Consider the following 24,694-nt stretch of genomic DNA (forward strand, 5'->3'; position numbering starts at 1 on the left):
GAAGACGCACCCAACCTCTCACATCTGTGTAGAGAAGACCACAGCCTCTCATATCTGTGCAGAGAAGACCACAGCCTCTCACCTCTGTACAGAGAAGACCACAACCTCTCACATCTGTGTAGAGAAGACCACAGCCTAACTCACATCCAGTTGACCAGTTGCCCTTCATAGGTCCTATCAGTTCCTGCCACTGTCTAGGAAGGGTTACTGTAAGGATGAAGAGCAGAACCATCCCTCCAGAGCCCTAATCACTGTTGTTCACACCTCAGTACCACACCAGAAAAGCAATGAACAAATGAAATGAGCCAATGAAAATGTTCTCTTAGTATCAGAAAATGATCCATGCTAAGGACGCCATGGAGAAGGAAAAGAAATTCTGAGAAGAGATCTGAGCATGAGTGGGCTGGTGTGTCTCTGGAGCCACTTCCCACTCCTGATGCAGGTTCAGACCCTTCCTGTTTACACTCATCCAGATGCTCAGATCCCACTTCTGGTTGTTTCCTGTCCTGAGAGCCTTTTGCTGCCCCCTGGTGGCTCTTATGGGATCCACAGACAGCACATAAAGGCAGTAGCTCCCATTTCTGACTGGAGTCTATCCTGCCTCTCCCAGCAAACAGTGGGAAAGCACCTATTTCTACCTCTCTATAGGACTGAGCACTCACCACTCTTCTGAAACACTAGAGACTGGAGATTTGAGCAACACAGAGCTGGGCAGGAGCCAGCCTGCATCAGCTCCTCAGACAACTGTACACATCACAGCTAGAAACCAGCACAGACAGAACCTAACTGCATCAAAGGCATCACACATGAACTAATGCAGCAAATCAGGGTTTCCCCTACCTGAGACACCCTACCTATCCTTACACCTCCACTACCACGACAACAGCATATTTACCACCTCACCAACGACAGCACATGCACTAAAGACAGCCACCCAGGAGCACAACTCCAAAACCCTGTCCATTGTGCTATATCTAGCGATCTCCGTTTGGTCCCTGACTTGCTTCTGAGGTGTTAAAAACCAAAGGTTTGAGATTCTAAACAAAAAGGCTTAGGAAAAAACAGCAGTAACTTGGGGGGATATAGAGGATGTAAAATCTCTGCACTCAATTGATTTTGCCTTCTATCTTAGGGGGTGTTTTTTCCTCTCCTAATAGTCATTATCCCCTCAGAAACTGATGAGTTTCCAGAGCATTATAAATTTCAGACATTTAGCAGGGCCAGCACTAAAATAGCTCATTAAAGAGTATAGGCTGGAAGGAAGCCTGGTTCATCCACTTTATATGCAATAATCAATTACAGCACATTTCTCCACAGTAGTTTCTATTGCTCTCCTTCGAGATGAAGTAATGGAAATGAGATCATGAGACGTAAGGAAGCTGTTGAATACATCTCCATTCTGCCCACACAAATTCTACAAGGCAAGAGAAAAAACAGACAATCTCCCCCGCCCCCCGCCCCGCAAAGTCTATAGCCATAGATGCTTTGAAGAAGTTTTAACAGAAGCATGGAAGTTTTGGCCAGTGGCTGTTCTACCAACCAGTTCTAAAGGGTGGGGAGTTTGTGGCATTTTTTAAATTCCATGGTATAAACAGTCCCACTAGGTGAAATTAAAGCTACTAGTGTGCTATCAACTGATTTGCTAGATTCCTATAATTTGAAATCATCGATCCCTAAGAGATAGTACAAGCTGAGTCCAACATGCCACTGTTTAGGATAAGAGTTTAATGGGGCTGGGGTTGCAGATTGGTGATAAATTACATGCCTAGCATGTGTGATGCCCTAGATGCAATCCCCAGAACCTTGTTAAAACCAAAAATCTAGCCAGGCGGTGGTGGCGCACACCTTTAATCCCAGCACTCGGGAGGCAGAGCCAGGTGGATCTCTCTGAGTTCGAGGCCAGTCTGGTCTACCAAGTGAATTCCAGGAAAGGTACAAAGCTACACAGAGAAACCCTGTCTCGAAAAACCAAAAAAAAAAAAAAAAAAAAATCTAGGATTAGGTTATCTTAATGTTATATCCAAGCTCAATCAAAACAAAACAAAACAAACAAACAAACAAAAAAAAAAGCGATGTTTTCTCTCCACCTTCAAGTCTTCCAGCATCTTCTAATAGGTGTTTCCTAAAGACAATTCCATTCTCCTCTGGTGTACAATGACAGCATAGAGCTCAAACACGGAGTAGCTTCACCTTAAATCACCTGATGAGAAGATCACCCCCTTTGCACTCTTCTCTCGGTGCTCCTGACCACATCAAAAGTGAAATTTCAGTAGGGTATGAATGTTCTTCTGAGCATTTTTCTCTTTCTTTTTTAGTAAAGGCTGCCCTAATCTGGCATGAAGTTTCTGTTTGAATCCCCAGAACCCACACAAAAATAAACTGGACATGCTGTAATCACAGTACTTGAGAGGTAGCAACAGAGGATCCCCCTGGGATGGCTGCCCAGCAAATCCAGCCCCTATGGTGAGGCTCAGGTCAATGAAATATTTACCTTAAAAAGCAAGGTATGGCTGGAGAGATGGCTCTGTGGACCTAGTGTTTACCATACAAGAAGCCACTGAAATCCAGGTGTGGTAGCAAAAGTCTGGAGTCTGTTGCTCCTATGGAGGCAAAAGAGGCAAAGCCAGGAGACTCCACAGAAGCTTATGGGCCAGCAAGCCCATGGGCAGAGGTGAACAGGAGACCCCTTCTCAAGCTGGAAGATGTGAACCAACACCCAGGAATGTCCTCTGACCACTGAATGCACACAGTGGCATGCAAGCACCTATGCTCACAGAGACATACAGGCACATATACACTCACACACATACACAGAGAGAGAGAGAGAGACAGAGAGAAATATTAAAATAAAAATGTTTTAAAACAAGATAAAGGACAACTCAGAAATAAGACCTAAGGTTGTCCTCAGGCACAAGCACACACACACTTACATGAACACACACACACACACACACACACACACACACACACACATAATTGTAATGATCCCTCATAATTCCTATAACACGGAGCCCTAAAAAGCAAAATTATAACAGACATGAGAGATTCTCAGGACCCTATTCCCATATTTAAGTCTTAGCTCCTCCACATCTCAGCATCTCCAGTCCTAGAACTCAATAACTGTCATCATTACCCTCATTATTACTATTGCCTACAGTACTCAGGGCTCAAATACCTATTGCATCAGCGTCATTACTCTAGGCCTATTCCGGCTTCTTAAACAGTTGTGGGTGCCTGTGTATCTGATGTTTGTGCCAAGACTCTGGAGACTGCTGCAGAAGGAAAACAATGCTAGTGGATAGGATCTTCAGTGGGCAGTTTTGTTTTCTCCCAATGCAATCTGCACATGCAGAGGGAGAAAGGAAGTGTTCTTCCAAACTGCCTTCATCTTGGATGATTTCTTTAAAGCCTGCATAAAATCCCAAGTAATGGAGAATGAGAAGACCAAGCATAGACCTCACATTGCACAGAGGCCTGGATGTTCATACAGATCAGATCATCTGGCTTTAGCACGGAGTGCACGTTTAGAAGCATCTGGAAGCTAACAGAACTCATCTGTCAAATCAATGGAGACAGACAGAATAATTTGGTCCTATATCTTGCACAATGCCTAGATTTTATATGCAATAATATAAAGGGCCCCAAGACTATGAGAGGGGAGGAAGAAATCAAAAGTGGGAACAAGAGAGAATGATGGAATGGACGTCATGAGAGCAGCAGAGGGAACTATTTGGAGAGTTTGGAGAAGTTTGGATATGTCTATCCCTGGATTGCTTCCAGAGCATGGTGAGAGGCTACTGACAGGAGCATGCAAGACCCAAAGTGTCCTCACCGGAAGATATTCACTCAGCTTCCCAGCTGCTCCGTGGATAGAGCCCCTCTTCAACTATCATCCCCATCCTATATCCTTTGACACCTCCAAGATGTGCCTTCCCACAGACCATGTGCCATTAGGGCAGGATTACATGCAGATGCTGAGAAGGGCAGCTGGAACCTCAGGCAATGGCCCGAAGCCCCTCTTTCTCTGAGGGAATGATGGCCTCCTGCAATAAGGCACCATCTTCAGTGAAGACAGTGGCTGTTTTACTCAGAGCCCTGCATTATACAAGGCAGGGGAGGGGAAAAGACCCAACATCTATAAAATGGAGAGGGTAAAACTTGGGAGGGTTGAATAAGAATAAAGTATGAGGAAAATATATGTATAAAATGTCACAATAAAAGCAGTTCTTTGTGTACAAAAAAATAGCCCAAAACTGGAAATATTTTCTTAAGAAGAAGTGAATTTTTTTTTTAATTTTTTTAAATTAAGGTTACTTGTTTTAGTCAGTGTTCTATTGCTGTGAAAAGACACCATGACCATGGCAACTCTTATAAGGGAAAGCAATTAAATGAGGCTGGCTTGCAGTTTCAGAGGGTCAGTCCATTGTCATGGCAGATAACATGGCAGCACACAGGCAGACATGGTGCTGGCAAAGTAGCTCAGAATTCTACATGCAGATCCATAGGCAGCAGGAAGAGAAAGACACTGGGCCTGACTTGGGCCCTTGAAACCTCAAAGCCCAATCCCCCAGTGACACACTTCCTCCAACAAGGCCATGCCTATTCCAACAAGGCCACACCTCCTAATCCTTTCAAATAGCACCACTCCCTGGTGACCAAGCATTCAAGTCTATGAGCATATGAGGGCCACTCTTATTCAAACCACAGAAGTCCTGTAATCTTGGGACTTAGGAAATGGGAGCAGGAGAATCATGAACTCAAGATCATACTCAACTACATAGCAAGTACAAGGTCAGTTTGAGCTACATGGAAACCTGTCACAAAAACAATAAAGATCATCCCCCCACCCCCAACCCAAGTACCTTTTGTTTCTATACCTTCTCAAAACAGACCATTTATCAGGAACATGGCTGGCTGTCTCCAACTTATAGAACTGTTGAATTGTTGAATTGTTATTTTTCTTTGAACAAGGAAAGTGGCATATTCTTTTTACAAATTTAAACACAAAAAAAAAGAAAGAAAAAAGAAAATGAACAGAAACCTCCCATCACTGGTGATATTTTTATGTGTTCTGTTGTTTCCAAAATTGTCTTTTTGTATAGGGATTTTGTTTTTGCTTTCCTTTTGTTTAGGGTTAGGCATTTGGCAGAATACGCCAATCATACTGTGTAAAAAAAGTAGGAACTGCTTTTTGCACTCTTATAAGCATGTACAACTATAGTGACCAAAACATACTCTAAGCCATGACAACAAGAACATTCACTCAACCATTCCCCATACGTGCATACCTAGCTTGCTTTTTTGTTTATTGGTATAGCTGCAAATATTTTGAATATGTCTTTCTTTTAGGTTTTGTTTTGTTTTGTTTTGTTTTGTTTTTGTTTTTTTTAAATTCCTGTTGGAGGATTATTTCTTTAGGACATGGTCTCAGAAATGGAACTACCAATTTGGGGGATTTTAAAGAATTTGCATGGCATATAAAAGACCTTTTAAAGACTGCACAAACATTTCCTTTTTTAATTTTATTTTTTAAAAAATATATAACTGTGTGTATGTGTGTGCACATGCACATAGATGCTTTCAGAGGCCAGAAGTGGGAGTCAGATCCCCTGGAGCTGGAACTGCAGGCAATTGCGAGCTGTTGAATATGGGTACTAGGAACCAAACTCAGATTCTTTGCAAGATCAGCAAGCACTCTTAACTGCTGAGCCATCTCTCTAGCCCCCCACAAATATTGTTACACTGCTTGGCTCAGAGTCTATGGCTTGTTTCTTATTGGTACTGAGGAATTGCCACACACCTTCCTAATACCTTCTACCAAACTCTTTGCTGTATGAACCTCTCCCATACCCACCTTTTCCCACAACTCTAGAGGGTCTGGCTGGCTACTATCCACCAGCCACATGCACTCCATTCTGACCACCTATGAATCCTGCTTTAGGACCAGAGTCCAATCTGACAAGGCTATGCCCAACACGTTAGCCAGTCACTGGAAAACAATGTCTCCTTCAACTATACCCTTGGATTCCCTATATATTAGGGCTGGTTTGGTCTTGTTACCATGGTAACACAGACCCTAGGCTAATAGATATTCCTTGGTGCTTAAAAGGAAAAAAAAAAATAGCTTACAGGCAAGCAGGAAAGATGCAAAGGAAAACGGTTTTTTTAAGGGGGTTAGAATGTTCCCATTTCCCCTTCATGTCCCTGCAAATGGGTAGGGATAATTAAAAATTAGACCTTAGAGTCACACAGATGCTGACAGGGGGAACATAAGGAAGTTCCAGGGCTGATGAGACCATCTGTTTCCAGTGCTAATTGAAATGGATGGAAATAAACCAAATTATCCCAAGACCTCATCTCTCCCTGACAGTCTCTCAAAACATGGCTCACTGTGGAGAATCCTCTCCACCGTTTGAGGGAATTACCTAACTTGCAGACAGCATAAAATGATCCTAAAAACAGGAACTGAGTAGCACACCTCAGATCTTGTCAGCTCTGCCTCCTCAAGTATCCCGCACTCCCTATCGCCACTGGACCCCCCCATTTCTCCACCTGCTAACATTGCCCTCTGGAAAGTCTTCCTGAACCCCTCACAGCCCCTTCCTGCTCCTTGCAGAGCCACACCTATACAGCTCAATAGTGTCCCCAGGAGGCATGGTGCCACCCCCAACTCCATTTTCCTGGCTGAACCACCTACTCCCCTTCCGGACTCTGGTCTGAGGGTACTCAGCGTCTGTTCCGGAAACGCCTCTCCACTCCTGAAACCCCAGGGAGAATGCCACTTTTCTCCAAATTGAGTCATTTCCTCCCCTGGGCTCCCACGCCTCTTCATTCATTCTGAGAAGGCAGCTCTTCCCACACTCTATGGGAATTGACAGTCTCCATGGCCTCTGCCCTCCTCTCCCAGCCTGCAGGTTTCTCTGGGGTATAGCTTTGCAAGCATTCATTGGTGAATGCTGCCTGGCTGGGAGTTGTTGAAGTTTTACCTTGGCAAAGGTGAACTGGTTCATTGAAAAGGCACATCCTTCTCTGGGGAGATGAGAACAACACTTCCCTAAGCACTGAATGTTTAAGGAGTCCTAACCCTTTGCTCATAACATCATCATCGTCATCATCATCATCATCATCATCATCATCATCATCATCATCTGGCATAGTGGGTGAGCGCTTAAGTACAAAGTCATTGCTATAGTTGTTGCTTGCAAAGAAAGCCCGAAGCTCACACTCATAAACCTTTTAGAATTTTCAAACCATATTCAAAAGCATCAATAATAGAATGTTGATGCTCTTAGTCCTCTTTCCCTACACTTGGGTACTACCCTTCACCTTGTTTCCATAGTGATGAACTAACACTGTGTCTCCTTTGTTTCCAGTCCCTAGTATTTTAAGATAAGTCTCGGGTATGATATCACCCCATCTGCATATATTTGTCATTATCATCATCACCATCATTATTATTATCATTCCATGTGTGTATGAGAGGAAGTGGAAGGAGGAAGAGAGATGAGTATTGTGCACACATGCTACAGTACACCGGTCGAGGTCAGAAGATAACTTCCACCATGAGTCTAGTTCTGGGAATTGGACTTTGGTTTCCAGGCCTCTGAAGTAAATGCTTTTATCCACCAATCCACCAACTATCTTGCTGGACTCCAGATATATATATATATATTTATCAAAGAGTTAGGTTGAACTCCCAGCTCTTCTGTCTACTATGTCAACAACCATAGGCAAATTCACCTCCCTGTCTGTCTCTCATTTTCTATGTATGCAAAGTAAGAAGAGCTATGTTCCTTCCCTCACAGGGTTCTAATTTGCAGCAAAGGCACTGCTTCATGGCAAACACTTTCAGTTAGCTCTAGCTGGCCAGTGTAGCTGAAGTCACCATCATTGGCTTCTTAATTCACAGTGAATCCCAAGCCCTGGACACAAGAAACCATAAGACTATACTTACCAGTCATCAAAACTTGGCAGTAGGATGAGGGACAAGCTGAGACTGGAAAAACAGTGACCTCAGGGATCAAGCAGGAGGCTTTAAAAAAAGCTCCCATAGACAGAGGAGGAGGTCTTAAGCTAGACAAAGCCCTCTGACAGATTGGCTAGAGCAGTGGGTGCCCTAGGACAGGGCACCCTATGCTTGGACACCCTGGCAAGGATTTAGCATGGGAAGTTGTGGACTATCACTTGCAAAGCTAGCTCCACCCTTTAGAAGACATGAAACAGGCTCTCTTCTTATTTAGGGCTTTCTCACACATCTCACACTCTAGGCTATCCACCACACAAGCTTTCTCTGAACCCTGTTCCTTAATAACTTAATGTGTATTTTTAAAAACAGAGAAATTTAAATTAAGAAAATGAAAATCAGCTCCAATTTGGTGAGCTACCCAGGGATTATAATTTTTAAGGTGTATCTATGTCCTTTCTATATGCAATTATTTACTTACCTGTAGATATAAGCAGATGTAACAATTCTGGTATGGTTGCCTTTTTTAAAAAAATTTCATTCAGCAGAACACTATTTTGCATTTCTTTGATTTTTGCATGCATTTTAGTGTGTGTATGTGTACACATGTGTGCATGTGCATAACACACATACATGCATGTGAATGTCACTTTTCGTATGGAGGTCATAGTACAACTTGCAGGAGTCAGTTCTCTCCTTCTACCATGTAGATTCCAGGGACTGAACTCAGGTCATCAATTTTGGAAGCAAGTGCCTTTGCTGGCTGAGTCATCTCCCCAGCCCTGTTTTGTGTTTCCTTTTTTTTTTTTTTTTTTAATTTTCTTAATGCAGGCATGTGTGTCCCTACTAGCCTTTGACTCATACTGACTCCTATTTCCTCCCTAAGAATGAGTCAGGCCCACCTGCTATAATCCCAACATGCACCTCTGCTTCTCATATTTCAACTCATATCACAGTAAGTTTGGTCTCATCATATTTCTTTGGGCTACGGGCTATTCTACCAACCCTGTGATTCTAACTCATCGAACAGGTCTTGCAATCTCCCCACCATCATCCAGACCAGCCCCTCCAAACATAGGCAAGTGAAACTCTGCTGAGGGGTGTTCTGAGGGACCACACAGAGATGGTGAGTGAATTTAATTAATGGTACAACAATATCCTGAAGGGTTCTTTCTGCTCTGAGTGGAAATCTAATTATTTGATGCTTGCACAGAACAGAGACTTGGATCCAACTCCTCCTCTGCTGCCCTAGAGTTGAAGAACTCATCACTGTAGCTCTCTGCTGATTTCCAGTATGGTGTGATGTTTGAACCAAGCAGTAACCAAGCCCACATCCAGGTGTTCATCATCTCATCCTCTCCAGGGATCTTAGCCCAGCCAGAGACTTCTCTCTTCTGTTCTTCACATGAATCAGCTAAGCACAGTACCTATCTCATGATGGGCAAGCACTGTTAGTGAAATGAAGTACTGTTTGAATTCAGAAGTTCCAGATTTTCAGAGCTTTGGGATCATATAGGTGACAGCATGGCCAGTGTGATGGTTAATGTTAATTGCCAACTTGACAGAATCTAGAATCACCTCTGGCTGTGGCTAAGGGGGGGGGGGGGTAATCATAATTATGTTAATTGAGGTGGAAGGTCTGCCCACTACAATTCCCCTGGCTAGGATGGATAGATAGATAGATAGATAGATAGATAGATAGATAGATAGATAGATAGATAGATAGATAGAACTAAACAGTAGCGTGTATTCATCACTCTCCACTCTCTGATTGTGGATGCAATGTGACCTGGTGCCCAAAGCTTCTGCTATCTTTACTTCTCTACATCGATGGACTATGCCCTTGAACTATGAACCAGAATAAACCCTGTATCCCTTAAGTGCTTCTGCCAGGGCATTTTATCACAGCAAAAGGAAAAGGAACTAAGACAACCAGTTCACTACTCTTTCAGGCACCACCTGTGTGTGATTGAGGCTGTCTCCAATCTAAATTTTAAGAAAAAAAAGAACATTCTAACTAATAAGCATATGAAATCAGAGACCAAATGTGTTCTGTTACTGACCATCTCCCAAACCGTGTGCCATACTCTCCTCCTAGTCCCAGGAACAAAACAGAACCAAATCTCTGGTAGGCAAGTCCCTGTCCAAGGTGTTACATGGGATTAAAATGAGGCAAGATGCTGTTTTGAAAAACACATCCACTAACCAATGGAAAAGTGAATGTGTACAACACATTCCCATGACGCTTTAGTTCTTCACTGGAGGGACTTGTACAGTAGGGTGGCAGTTGGTAAAGCCTGAAAATGCTCTTGTCACAACTAGAGAGTAAAACCAAGAGTGCTGCTTACTCTCTTGTGGTGCACAGGACCCCCACCACAACAAAGAAGCATCCCCCTGAATGCCATAGGTTGAACAATCCCTCCCCCGAGGAAAGAAGAAAAGCAGTGACCCAGGAAAAGCAAGTGTAGGGGAAATAGTCCATTGATGCTCCTGTGCTGCAGTCCCCAGCATCCTTCATCCTTCAGTCCTCTTCTCCATTCCTGTATCATCCCCGGAGGCTGCCTACACTCACATTGCAACAATGCCTCAAGCTCTGCGTGTATACAGAGCTAGCTTCTCCTTACTCCACTGGGCAAGGCATTAGCCTCACTAAATTCCATTCTCCTTTCAACTCTCTTCCATGAGTGACAGAGACTCAGGAGGAAAAACGGAAGTATTTTTATGTAACCCTGAGTGACAGCCTGACAGACTCCCACCTGCTTCATGGCACCGATGCAACAAAATGAGAGAATGCATATAAGGTGCTTTGCTTGGTGACAGCGTCTGTCATGTGTCAGCTGCTATGATGGTACTGCGCACTGTCCTCTGCCACCCAGGGACTTACCACCCCTGCCTTGTCCTTTGCATTTACCAAAGTTTTTGTTTCAGCTCTCTCCTACAACCCACTGGCAGGGAGTGACTCATACTACTACATGCTTTGTCAGAGCCCAGAACCCTCCCCATTCTTCCTCTCTCAGGGGAAGGAGGCAACAGAGATATCCCTCCATCAAAGAGGGAAAGGACCAGCTTTCTGAAGGAGCCCTTTGTACAGAATTGCTTTATTCTAAATGCTTTTTACATAGACTCAGTTATTTCCATTCCACATAGTCAATGCATCTCCATTCCCTTAAGTACAGAAATTCCCCCTATACCCTGTAGACCAGCCTTTTGTCTGCAAGCCTGAGGAAAAAGTCACCTGTAACCTGTGCCTACTAAATTGTAGCTTCCAGTGTCATTGAGGTTCACCATCATCCCCTTCAAATATGGCTAACCACTTAAGAATTTCAAGGCCTTGAAAGGTCTTTGGACACCTTGCAGCGTGTGTGTGTGTGTGTGTGTGTGTGTGTGTGTGTGTGTGTGTGTGTGTGTAGGTCAGAGGTCATTGTTTTGGATGTCTTCTTTTCTGGCTTCTCTGCCTTATTTTTTGACCTCATGGATTTGAGTACATTGGCTAGCCAGTAAGCACAGAGGATTCACCTGTCTCCACTCCTCCAGCAAGAATTAGAAGCATGAGCCATCACACTTGGCAATTTTATTTGGTTTGGGGATTAAACTCAGGTCTTCATGCTTCCATGGCTAGTTCTTTACCCACTGATCCTTTTCTTCAGCCCTGGACTTCTTACAGTTTTTAACCCTTTCCACAAATTCTTCCTTTTGATAATTCCAGGTGAAAACCTTCAGGCATGGTAGAAAAGACTCAGTTGTTCCCCTGTGAGTAAGTAAAACCCACATGATCTGGCAGCAAGGTCATTACATCCTTAGTGAGGGACTAGATCCTTTCAGGCAAAATTACTGCATCTCTTGCCTGATTTGAGGGTTTTTTTTTTTTTCTAAAATATCCAAAACAAGAATAAACTTTAAATGTAATCTTTGAGTTCCCCATTGACTTGTGGAACTCCACAAATGTTGGAAGCTCAGGTTATTGTCTTAACCTCTCATTCTCTAGATAGGACAATATTTTCTTAGATTATTTAAGTCCTTCCATTTAGCTGAATGATAAATTTCTAAACATGACTGTCTCATGTTTCCATCCTTGGCCCATTCCCAGACAAATTGCTTCCTCTTCTGTGCTCATCACATACTCCCAACATCTCTTTTGTGCAACAACCTAGGGGTGTGGCTTATTGTATTGTGGCAGGCTGTGTACCTAGCATGCATGAGGACCCTGGATTGACCCCCAAAACTGCAGTAACAATAATCAAAGATTGCACAGTATATATTGGTGTTTAGGCCTTTCTGAGAGACTGCATCTCCAGAGAAGAAGCTCTTTGTGTCTCTTTGTATCTCCCTCCCTTCCTCTGGCCTCACACATACTGGAATTAGCATTCATCAGATGTTTACTTCAATTCTTCTCAACCACCCAACTCCATTGCTAATTAAACAAACATAATAGCCAAGCATGGCAGAGCACACCTATCATCTCAGGACTCAGAAAGTAGAAAAGAGAATCAGAAGTTCAAGATCATCCTTGGGTACATAGCAAGTTCAAGGCCAGCTTCTGATACATTATACTCTGTCTCAAAAAGAAAATGAATGGATAAATCAATAATTATCAAAGCAATACACTTGACAATTGTTTTTTCTACATCTTGCTTTTGTAAAAAATAGGGCACAGTAAGTATGAACACTCAGACTTACTATATGGATTAGGTGGATTTCTGCCACATGGCTGACTTTGGCTCTGTTTAATTCACTTGAACCTCTCTGTGACCACAATATATATTTGACCAAGGGACCCCATGCCATCCAGATGCTCATGACAAGAGAATGAACCACTCCATTCAGGTGGTTCTGGCTTACTTTTTGCTTTTCTTTACTCCTTATTCTCAGGATGCTCCTGGTGTCTTCTGAGCCACCACTTGCTACTAATGGCTCCTTAAGACTTCTCTTGAGGGAGCTGTAGAGATGGTTCAGTCAGTAAAGTGCTTGCCGCACAAGCCCAGGGAAGACCTGAGTTTGATCTCAAGTACCCATATAAGAAGCCACACACAGTGTTACACATCTGCAACCCCAGCACAGGAGAAACAGAGCCTAAAGGATCCCTGGAGCTGGGTGGCCAGGAATTGGTAAGCTCCAGGTTCAGTGAGAGACCCTGTCTCAAAGTACACAATAGAAAGTGATCAAAATATGAAGTGGGGAATGATTGAAGAGGACATCCAAGGTCAACACATGCACATGCACCTATACACACACACACACACACACACACACACACACACACACACACACAAGCACAATCATGTGTATATCCACACAAATGCAATGCTCTTGAAGTATGCCCACTAGCTCTCCTGTTGCCAAGGAGAGAATTGCCTAAAATATAATATCTAATTCACCACCTGCCTTCCAAAATAACAGTCATCCATACAAGACAAGAGAAAGACGGGGTGGTTGCTAAAGTACAAAATTTAAGGCAGCCCTCACTTCCAGGTGCTAACCCTGCACTTGCCTGGTTCTGAGAACAAGGTCCTCTTTAAATATGGCTTCATGTCCTGCATTACCACAAAGATCCACATGTAGCTTGTTCAAGGAGGAAATGAAGATTGCCTCATTTTTGCTCTCTTCCTGGCTGGTGAGTCCATGGGTCTGACATTTCATATTTCCAGTCATTCTTCCATAAAACCTTGGGGCTGAGGACTGGAGAGATGACTCAACAGTTAAGAGCAGTTGCTGCTCTTGCAGAGGACCCATATTTGGTTCCCAGTACCCATATCTCATGGCTCATAACTGACTGTAACTCCATCTCTAAAGGATCTCATACCCTCTTCGGGATGCTATTAAGTACCTGCACTCACATAACCATACCCACACACACGTACATAATTAAAAATAAAATAAATATATTTTTAAATTTTGAGCTTCTATCACTTTCATATCTGAAACTACATAGCAGAACCAGGGAATCTAGATCCTGTGGGCACTTATCATGATTATTCTGCCCTTAAACCCCCACTTTTGATTTTAAGCAATCCTTCGTCCCTCCCAGAGATGGGCATGATTAGTGTAATGTCTCACAGATGACTTCACTAGACGTGTCTTGTCATTGTGGTATTTCTCAATTCTTCATTTTCGAAGCTTTTGATTTATCATCTAATAGGCACAGTGATCCATCAAGTCATCCATCTTCATTTCTTTTCCTCTTAGGTGGACAGTTCTTATTACTATTCATAACACAAGCTCAGTGCCATGGTTATTAAGTGACGTTATTTGTACCTTAATGACTTCATCCCTTTCATACCATTCAAAAGAAAATTGAATATTATGAAGCATTAAATGGAACCCCAAACAAAAACTGAGCTTTCTATAACCCTCATTGCCCAAGTATAAAAGAATGAGTCATTCAAGTAGCAGTGTGGAAATACAGGGATGTTCTGTTTGCATGATACATGTTCTTATTTCAACTCTCTTGCTGTGAAAAAATACTCTGACAACTAGGGGGAAAAGGAATTTATTTCAATTTACAATTCCAAGTTACAGCCTGTCACTGTACAACTTACAATGCCCAATTACAGTTGTGGAGACATCACAGTGCCAGGTTACAGCCCATCATTGTAGAGACATCACGGTGCCAGGCTACAGCCCATCATTGTGGAGGTGTCAAGGTGCCAAGACCTTCAAACAGCTAGTCACAGTACATCTGCAGTCAACAGCAAAGAGAGAAATAGATGCATGCATGCATGCAGCTTGCTTGTTTTTGCTCAGCTTGATTTCTTCACTCTTATATGGTTCAGGAGCTCCCACATAGGGAGTTGTGCTTCTACAGTGGGCTGGGTCTCCCCACATCAATTAACTCTATTAAGACAGTTCTCTACAGTCATGTCCACAGGCCAACCCAATGTAAACTGTCTCGTGTTGAGACTCTCTTCCCAGGCAATTCTATACTGTGTCACTTTGACAGGGCTAGCCATCACAATACATATCCTTGGAATGTCCCACCTCACCTTTTTCACATCTAGGTTCATGCTCACTTTGTTCTATAGTTCCCATGGCCATTGGCCTTTGGGGGTCTTTTTCACATTCTCCTATTGGTCAAAATTGTCCTCTCTGACCCATCCCCCTTCACCATAAATAAACTCCATTCATTTCTTAAATCCAAGATCAATTATTTCTTTTTCAGACTTCTCCCTGGTCCTCCAGCCAGGTCAAATTCCCTGTCCACATTTTGTTCTCACACCAATGGGCAATGAGCAAATGGCAATGTTGTGTCTAAGCTTGTGTTTAAGATAATAAAAAGAGCACTGGTAGGGACTCTTGGAGACATCATGTGCCCATCAGTCTCTTCCCAGACCTAAGTTTGAGTGTACACTCAACACATTTTGTTTGTTTATTTTTTGAAATGAGGTCTCACAGTTTACCCTAAACTGACCTCAAATTAATAGCAATCCTCTCAAACAATGGTCCAGCTTCACTAAATTTGATGAATGTGTTAAATATGCCAATCTAAGTGTCCTAGATGACACAGCAGCACTTTAACCCAGGGGTTTGAAGACCTTAAATGATGGGAGTGTCCACTGACATGTTTCAGAGTTGAAGAAACGAACAAAGAGGTTGAGACACCTAGGAACCAGCAATAGTAGAAAGATCTTGCCCACCCTAAGCTTGAAGATGTGTGAGAAAGAATAAGCATTACCATTACCTGGCATGTAAGGGTCAGAGACTGGTCCCTGACAGACCCACTAAGCTGTGTTTGTCCATCCACTCTTAATAAGAAAAAAAAAAAAATAGTAAGAGGAAAAAATAGAAAAGGGAGTTTTATTCAGTGTGGCCACTCTGGGCAGAACAACAAGACCCAGCCCCCACTCCACCCCACAGTCCATCTCCAGATTCTGTAATGAGGTTTGGGTTAAAGCAGAGACCAGATATGAAAAACAAAATAGTTCTGGTCCAACTGTGGTCCTGCCATTCATTGTCTGAGCTCCAGCCTCTCCTGTATGGTTAGAGTTAAGATTCGTTGTCAGAAGTGTGTGAAGTTCCTTCCTGGGACACAAGCTTCCCCTCCGTTTGTCACCATGTTCTATTGTTTCTCTTCTCCTAGCATGGCATTCTGGGGGACATTCCAAGTCCTCGGGGCACTTTGTTTCAATAGTATATTAGCTAAAGAGAAGGACACAAATGCCTCTCTAAAATATCTTGATGCTTGTCAGCACAGTCATACTACCAGATGCCAGAGAGGGAGCTGGGAGCTGGCAATGACTACAGTTACAAAGAGACCTAGCTCTTGCCAGAAATCTGCCTCCACTAGGCAGGGATGGCCAAGGGGAAGCCTCCACTACCCCTCTTGCCTTCTGTTCTTCTGCCAGAGTCTCTGGCAGAGGAATGAACAAAGAGGCCCAAGAATGAATGAGAGGCACAATGTCTTGAGAATAAACAGAACACCAAGGGTGCAATCAGTGAGCCAGCATTGCTAGACTTCTGGAAACTTCATCTTTTCTGGTTCTGGTGTGGACAGAAATGAGCACATTCAGTCGTAATTGTTCCACTGCTCCTACATGCTGTGAGCCAATTAAATTTTCCTTGTGGGTCATGCCCTGAGTATTAAACACAATGGACTTCATGCAGAGCATGAACCAATGGCACCAGATGAACTATGCTGGGTTGCAGTGCAGAGGCCACACAAATCAGCCAGGGACTCTCCGTGAGTAAGGCTACCTGCATGCAATGAAGTCGTTTTAAATAAATTATTCTGAGAACCTCCATTAGGAGGCTGCAACCTCCATGACAGTCTGTGTTTAACCTTGGGTGCGACAGCTGGGGCAATGTGCACGGAGAGAATGGGTTTGGAGAACAAGAGTCTTGGTTGACTGTGGGTCTATAAAGAAGCAAAATGCAGGAGATAAGAGTCCCAGGATGTGGGTACAAAGGGCTGTTCTCAGTCAGTGCACTGTGGCTTAGATTTCCTGATTCTAAACCCTCTTCATCATCAGATCCAGAGACACCTGGCTGCCATTGGCCTTCTTCCCTCTGAGCTGTTCACCTTCTTGTTCCCTCTCCTCTTCCTGGTCCTGAATGTGAGATCCCAGGACCTGTTCAGTCTTGGATCCACATTTTAGAGATGGAGATGGTAGAAGAAATCAATGTTCATCACGAAGCATTGTTCAACAATGAAGGTCAAAGATGACAATGAGGAGCCTCGTATGGATATGCGGTAGTTTAGCATCATCGTCACCCCTGTGATGATGTCAGCTACCCTCACTCATCACCTGCTCTGACTCGTTCATGTCTTAGAGCATCACCATGAGCTGCCATCTTTAGTTCTTGTTGCCCTCACACCCCACGGTCAGTTACCAGGTCCTGTCAGTCACACTACAGAATCCCTGTGTCACAGCCAGGTCTGGCTGTCACATGTTCAGGGCCGGAGGCAAGAGTAGAAGCAGAGGCATCCAGCCTGTGAGTGGCTAATTTTCTCACACCCTCAAGTCCCACCTAAGCCACTAGGACAGGCTAGGATATGGGAGAACTTGATTATCTTTCAGAATTCCAATAGAGGGTCCTGAGACCTCAAGTTTCCTCCTAAAGTAACTCCCAGTAGAGAGCATCTTCCTAGTCCTGAGCAGACATTAGATGAAATTAGTTTGGGCTAATCACGATGCCAAATTCCTGATGTGCCATCCTTGTCACTCTTCATAATGGTGGTTCTACGAGGTGGACCTAACCTTGGGATGGGCAGAGTAAGTTCCCCTCAAAGACATCTGCATTCTCACCCCCAGAACCTGGGGTCATGTGGCCTCAAAGCAAAGGTGATTTCACAGATGAAACTAATTTAAGGATCTTGAGACAGGTGGGTTTTCCTGGATTATCTTTACAGCTCTAAGTAATCACAAGTGTCCTTAAAAGTCAGAGGCAAGAAAGCCAGAGTCAGAGAGATGAGGAGGTTCTGTGCTGCTGGCTTTGAAGACGGTAGCAGGGACATACCAGCAAAGGGATGCAGGGTTCTAGAAGCTGGAGAAGTCAAAGAAATGGGTTCCTCCTTTGAGTCTCCAGAGAGATACATGGTCTTGAGCCTACCTTGCGTTTAGTAGACCAGTGTGACTCACATGATATTCATGACCCCCAGAACTATAGGAAAATAAATTTGTGCTTCGAGCACTATGCTAGAAGCAATTTGTTACATCAGGGAGAATATATGCAAAACTTTATCCATACTTCACAGGGGAAAAGTGTCCCAGGAACATTAGGTAATAATGTCATGGGATGAATGCAGGAGTCTGGATTCCAATGAGATCCTGAGGCTTTGCAGGGCAGGATGGGGTCCCCTCAGGAATGGCAGGTAGTTAGTAAGTAGGGAATGCTGGGGTGGGGTGACAGGGACCCTGAGGAGGTCCACTATCCTTCCCCATCATACTATATAAGTAGGTTGACCCTCCCCATGGCCATGTTTTCTTCATAACCAAACATCATTCTCTCTTTTTTGAGTACATTCTTGAGAGAGTCATGGAATGTTTATCTTTATGATTAACCTGTTTAATAAGGGAGAGTGGGGTTCCTTCAAAATAGAGCAGGAACTAGGGAGAAGGCTCAGCAGTTAAAAAGCATTTGCTGATCTTCTGGAGGTCCTGAGTTTGGTTCCCAGTACCCGTGGAGGATAGCTCACAACTGCTTGTAACTCCAGCTCCGGGGGGATAAAATGCCCTGTTCTGGTTTCCAAGGGCACAGCACTCCTGTGCATACACACACACACACACACACACACACACACACACACACAAGTCGTTTTGTTTTGTTTTTAAGATAGAGCCCACCCATTCTACCTGGGCTTTGGCACTGTCAAAGGGAAGAGGGAGTAGGTAGCATAGGTATTGTGTTTCATGTAGCCCAAAGACAAAACCCAGGGACATCAAACAGTGTCACCAAGTAGAAGCAGAGCCAATCATCTGTGCCACCATCCACTTGGGTCGCCATCCAAGTAGCCTCATGAAAAACAGCCATATCAGAAAAAAACTCAAGTGACTTCAGGATCTTAAGATGCTGATGTGTCTGGATGGCATGACTCAAATTCCCTGCCTCCCAGTGTGTCTATGGGAAACTAGTGCCAGTGGGTAGAGCCTGAGAACTTCCACAATTCCCACCCCTGGGAAAGACAGCTGCTGAGACACATCTGGATGGCCTACCAGCTAGCAGAAGTTGTTGTTGTCTCCCACAGGGTATGGGGAGCACAGCTCTGATTAGGAACAGACTCCTCCAGGCCACCCAGAAAGCACAGAGCAGGCCACCAAGAGACAGCTGCCCCACTCTGGGAAGTGGGGAAGACACAGGATGGAAACCCACTGGGTGAGGCTCAGCCACATAGCATCTCAGCCACATCACATATCCACTTGTTCCTTTGTCTGTTCACTTACTTATGCATTTATTCTGCAAGTTAGCATATACTGACCTTTCTTTACACTGGGGGTTCCTGTAGGCACCTCCAAGCTGCCCATGAGCCATGTAGGGCCTCTGAGTATTTAAAGAGAGGCTAGTCTAACTTGGATACTTTGTAAATTTGCTGTATACCCCGAATTCCCAAAACGCAGAACAAACACACATCATTAACTTGATATCACTTTGAGTACATGTTGAAATGAGAGAGCTTTGAATAGTTCCCAGTTATCATCTGTCACTTGTTATCATCAAGACCAAAAGCAAACTTAGGGGAGAAAAGGGTTTATTTTCACTTACGGGTCATAGTCCATCATTGAAGGAAGGGCAGGAACTTGAAGTAGAAATCCTGGAGGAACACTGTGTTGAACAACTCACAGACCAACGCTTTGCTAGCTTTTGTACACAAAACAGGACCACCTTCCCAGGGAAAGGTGCCACCACAGTGGTCTGGGCCCTCCTCTATCAATTAACAAGACAACCACCCAAAGACACAACCACAGGTGAATCAATCTGTTCTGGGCCACCCCTCAACTGAGACTTCCTTCTCAAGTTACACTAAGGTGTTGATAATTAAAGCTAAGTAGGGCAAATAGAGTTGGTAAAATACATTATTGAAATCAATTTTATTAGCTGCTTCGTTACATTTCTTCCTGTGCCAAGTCAGAAAACCTTTTGTCATATCTGTAGCTTGCTTTGTGTTTGTATTTGAGTGTGTTGTTCTGTTGGCTTGCAACATAAAGGCTGCTATAGATGTTACAAGTACATTGATGGAGTTGATGTCACCTGCCAGCCCAACTTGCCAGGACCCCACAGCACTTGGCCAGATGGTGAAGGTCAAGTGTACAGGGCACAGAACAAGTTCCCAGAGGAGCTCACAGCTGAGCTGTCAGCTGAGTTAGCGTCAGGACTGGCAAGCTCCAGGAAGCATGCAGAGGCACAGCAGACAGGCGATTGAGCTTCAGGCATGTCTTCAGTTGTGGGGGCCAGGGTGCAAGAACTGGCTCCTGGGGCAGCCAGTCAAGAGCAGAGCAGGACACTTGGCAAGCCACTGGTGAAGTTTTGAAGTGCTCTACTAACCCATTCAGAGGACAAGAAGATGACTTGAATGTGCCAACCTTAAGCCAATGTCTAAATATCATAATTTGAACCTTTAAGTATTGTCCACAATCCTCACTGAGATATTTTACATTCTTTTTACAGTTTTTAAAATAGTTTTTATAAGCTTTTTTAATTATTTGTGTGTGTGTGTGTGTGTGTGTGTGTGTGTGTGTGTGTGTACACGAGTGTCCCTGCATGACATACAATGTGAGTGCAGGTGTCCATGAAGGCCAGAAGAAGGCATTGAATCCCCTAGAGGTGGAGTTACAGGGAGCTATGAGTTACCTGATACCTGATATGGGTGCTAGGAACCGAACTCTGGTCTCCTACAAAAGCAGTATGTGCTCTAAACCACTGAGCCATCTCTCCAGGCCCTATTTTGCACTCTGGTGGCTTCATAACTACTAAATCTTTGAAATCTGGTACACATTTTATGATGACAATATGTGGCAGTCAGTACCACATTCAAGTGCAAGCCCTGTTGTTACAGGTGACCTGTGGCTACTGGATTAGATGATGCAAACCTACAAGACTCTTCTCTTTAATGCAATTTTGGTTTCAGACAGAAAGGTACATTAGGAAAGTCTTAAACGCAGAAGAGACAAATCTTTCCAGGTGCTCTCAAACATCTCAAGGACATCACCTATTAGGGGACCTTTTATAAGCTGATAAATTGGTGGTTAAGTCTGAGCCCTGTGCAGAAGTGCCAGCAGAAGACAGTCTTGGGGTGTGGCCAGCACAGTCTTGTAATGGGTTTTGCACAGAGCCTTAGAGGGAGAAGCTGGCACTCACTTTTCCCACATGGTTCTTCCTCTTTGAGTGACGGTAGAGGCAGACCTCGCAGATGCTTCCTCCTGTGTTGCTCATCTGAAAGGCTGATGCAAACATTCCCTCAAGAAGCTCAGCAGGTGGATGAAATAGCACCGTGCGTGGAAAATGCTACACACTGTGCCTGATAAAGAATTGATCAAAAGTAGTAGTCTCCTTCCTTCTAAGCCTCTGCCAGTGGGGCTCCTGTGCAGCTCCAGGAGCAGCCTTTAAAAGAGCATGGAGAGTCTAACAGCATGACTGGGTGGGGGTAATTAAATGACCTCTTGAGATTACTCCTGGTCCTTTATCCATTTTCCATAGACAGGACTTCAAGGCAATGTTTCATTTCAGAAAGAAATTTCCAAAAATATGCAGATTAAAGGCAACCCTACAGGGGGGACTTCCTCCAACTCTTCAAGCATCATGATCCACTTTAACTTGTGAGAAAACAGCTCTTTACGTTCTCCTGAACTCTAACTTAGTACAGAAGCAGCTTAAAGTGTGCCTAACTGTGTCCTGTCATCCTGGCTGTTCCAGATGCTGAGACAGTAGGATTACAAACTCGTTTTCTGCTTAGACTTCAGAGTGAGTTCTAGACCACCCTGGGGAACAGAGTGAAACCCTGTCTCAAAATAAAAAGTAAAAGGAAGGCTGGGAGTGGGGTTCAGTGGTAAAACGCTTGCCTAAAATCCACCATGGAAGGACTAGAGACATGACTCAGTGTTAGAACAGTTGCCTAGAATCTGCCAGTGTCTTACTTAGGGTTTCTATTGCTGTGAAGAGACACCATGACCACAGCAACTCTTATAAAGGAAAGCATTTTATTGGTGAAATTATTAAGGCCACTCCACGTAGTTAAAAGGGAGATCTATTTTGTGGGGTAGCTTACAAATGAAGGAATAGGTTGCAGGGTCTGGGAATGGTATGGCACAGTCTGGCAGTGTTCTCTGGAGAACTCTGCTCCGTCTATCTCCAGTGTCCAGGGTCCTGGAACCAAGAGAGGCTTCTCCGTTTGATCTTGGGTCTTCAGCCTCCTCTCAGCCCCGCCTTGTAGGCATGACCATTACTGAAGCCTCAATGGGGGTTGGAACTTCCAAGCCAAGGCTGGAATGGCTATCCACTAAAGCATTTAATTGGGGTGGCTTGCTTACAGTTTCTGGAGTTCAGTCCATTGTCATCATGGTAGGCAGCATGGCAGCATGCAGGCAGACATGATATTGGAGAAGTAGCTGAGAGTCCTACATCTTGAAGGCAACAAGAAGTCAACTGAGACACTGAGTGGGATCTTGAGCATAAGAATCCTCAAAGCCCACCCCAACAGTGACACACATCCTCCAACAAAGCCACACCACTTAATAGTGCTACTCCTTATGAGATTATAGGGGCCAATTACATTCAAACTACCATAGCCAGTGAGGGGTTAGGGGTTGGCTCAGCAGCAGAGTACCTGGCTAGAAACCATCAGGAAAGGTCTGGCAACATGGCTCAGTAATAGAGTGCTTGGTCAGAATTCATCATTGAGGAGTTAGGGGCATAGCTCAGTGGCAGAGCACTTGCCTAGAATCTAATAATGAAGAACTCCGGGCAGTGGTCAAATGATTGGCCAGAATCCACCATCAGGAGGCTAAGAATGTGACTCGGTAGTAGAGCACTTGCCTGATATACAGAAGGTACATAGTGTTCCTAATACTCAAAAGGAGCATTATAAGGGTTTTTGTTACCACCTTCTACTTTCTAGAATCAAGTGAAACAGACCTCTCAAGGTAAAACTGAAGGGGAAATGCTGGATTTGAAGTCTATCCAACCTAATTCTGAACCACACTTTGGTTTCCCATAGCCATATAACCTTTGGATGAATTGCTTATGCTCTTTAGCTTCAGGGTACTTATCCTTAAAATGGGCACTATTTGTATCTTGCAAGCTAAACATACATGCAAGATAGGAGTCTGTTAAATCTTTATTATCCCATTTACTCCCCCTCCCTGAAAAAAAATAGTGAACTTTAAAGCATTGGTGATTCCATAGGCTCAAGATAGGGTATCAGGAGCTGGGTATGATTTAGCTGGGTCCTTCAGCCCCCACAAGGCTACAGTCAAGATGTTAGCAGGATATGATCTCATTTCAGGGCTTGTTGGAGAAGATTCTACTTTTAAGTTCTTTAGGGGTTGTTGTTAGTCAATTCCTTACTGACTATTGGATAGAACATGTCTTAGGTCTCTCTCATGGAGGGACTCTATAGGGTAGTCCCAGGTAATGCAGCATTCCTCACTAGAGTCATTACAGCACAGATGTGGTCTTCTGTAATTTAATCTTGAAAGGAGGAGCCCATCCCATCTGCTGTGCTCTGCAGGGAAACAGGTCCCTTGCTCTGGCCTATACTCAACAGGAGAGAATCACACAAGGGCATGACTCCCAGGAGGAGCAGAGAGCTATATCAACAATTAACTTTCCCCATATAGAGCTTTTCAAGAATCGTCATGGGCCTGCCTCATCTGCAGATTCTATATCAGCAGTTTCAACAAACCTTGAAGAGGAAGTACTCGAGGCAGCGGCCACGGTGCATGGGGGAGCAGGGGGAGTTGGCATGAACTTGCATGTTCTCTGTATGGTAGAACAGCACAGTATCATGTTGTATTTGGTGTTACAAGTGATCTAGAGAGAAGTTAAAGTCTATGGGGAAATGTATGTAGGTTCTATGAAGATACAAACCACACTGCTTTATATAAGGGCACCCACACATGTTGGAATCCATAAATACTTTTACAGTTTAACATTCAGTCTGACCATTCTGGCTACATATATCTTCTCACTGTAAGCCTCACTGTTCAGTCCCACAAGACTTATAGGAGAGGGAATCAATTTTATCAGGGTCAAAAAATTAACAATCACATGGCACTATCAGTCTACAAAACAGAGATTGTTTCTCACCACACAGTGACCAAAACACTGCGTTTGAAAGATGCATTAAATTCATATTCAACGTTGACTTGACAGCACATTACCACATAACATTCTTTGGATAGTAGAGTTACAAGGTCCACCTCTCCTCCACTTAACTTTCCAGGTACACCTGCAAGCCTTCCTAGTTGTCTAGAATATTTTTATAGAGATGTAAATAAAAGTATGCCTGTCGGTTTTCTCATTTAGCAGGATTACAAAGCATTCGATCCTGCTGTGTCTCCTTTATAATTAGTGGCATATATCTTTCTTTTCCTTAAAAGCTATGCAGCATTTCCATTTGGTAGATGAATGTAGAAACCATTGTTTATTTACCCATCCCTTTACTGGGACATATACGCTGTCTCGGGGTTTTGCCACTAAAAGCAATACACTCATTATCTTTTATGTTTTTCTCCCATAAATTGAATTGTGTCTCTGAAGTCCCAGAAAAGCAATTTGAACACAAACATTTTAATGGTTCTGTGA

At 43.8% G+C, this 24,694-nt stretch overlaps 1 protein-coding gene across 1 annotated transcript in view; it reads left to right on the forward strand.

The window, feature by feature from the left end:
- Window positions 1-24,694, forward strand: part of Vat1l (vesicle amine transport 1 like) — a 161,891-nt gene that overhangs the window by 132,028 nt on the left and 5,169 nt on the right. The gene's annotated exons all lie outside the window — the stretch shown is intronic.

Source organism: Onychomys torridus, chromosome 5 (genome assembly GCF_903995425.1).
Source record: "Onychomys torridus chromosome 5, mOncTor1.1, whole genome shotgun sequence".
In the NCBI taxonomy this organism is placed as follows: Eukaryota; Metazoa; Chordata; class Mammalia; order Rodentia; family Cricetidae; genus Onychomys; species Onychomys torridus.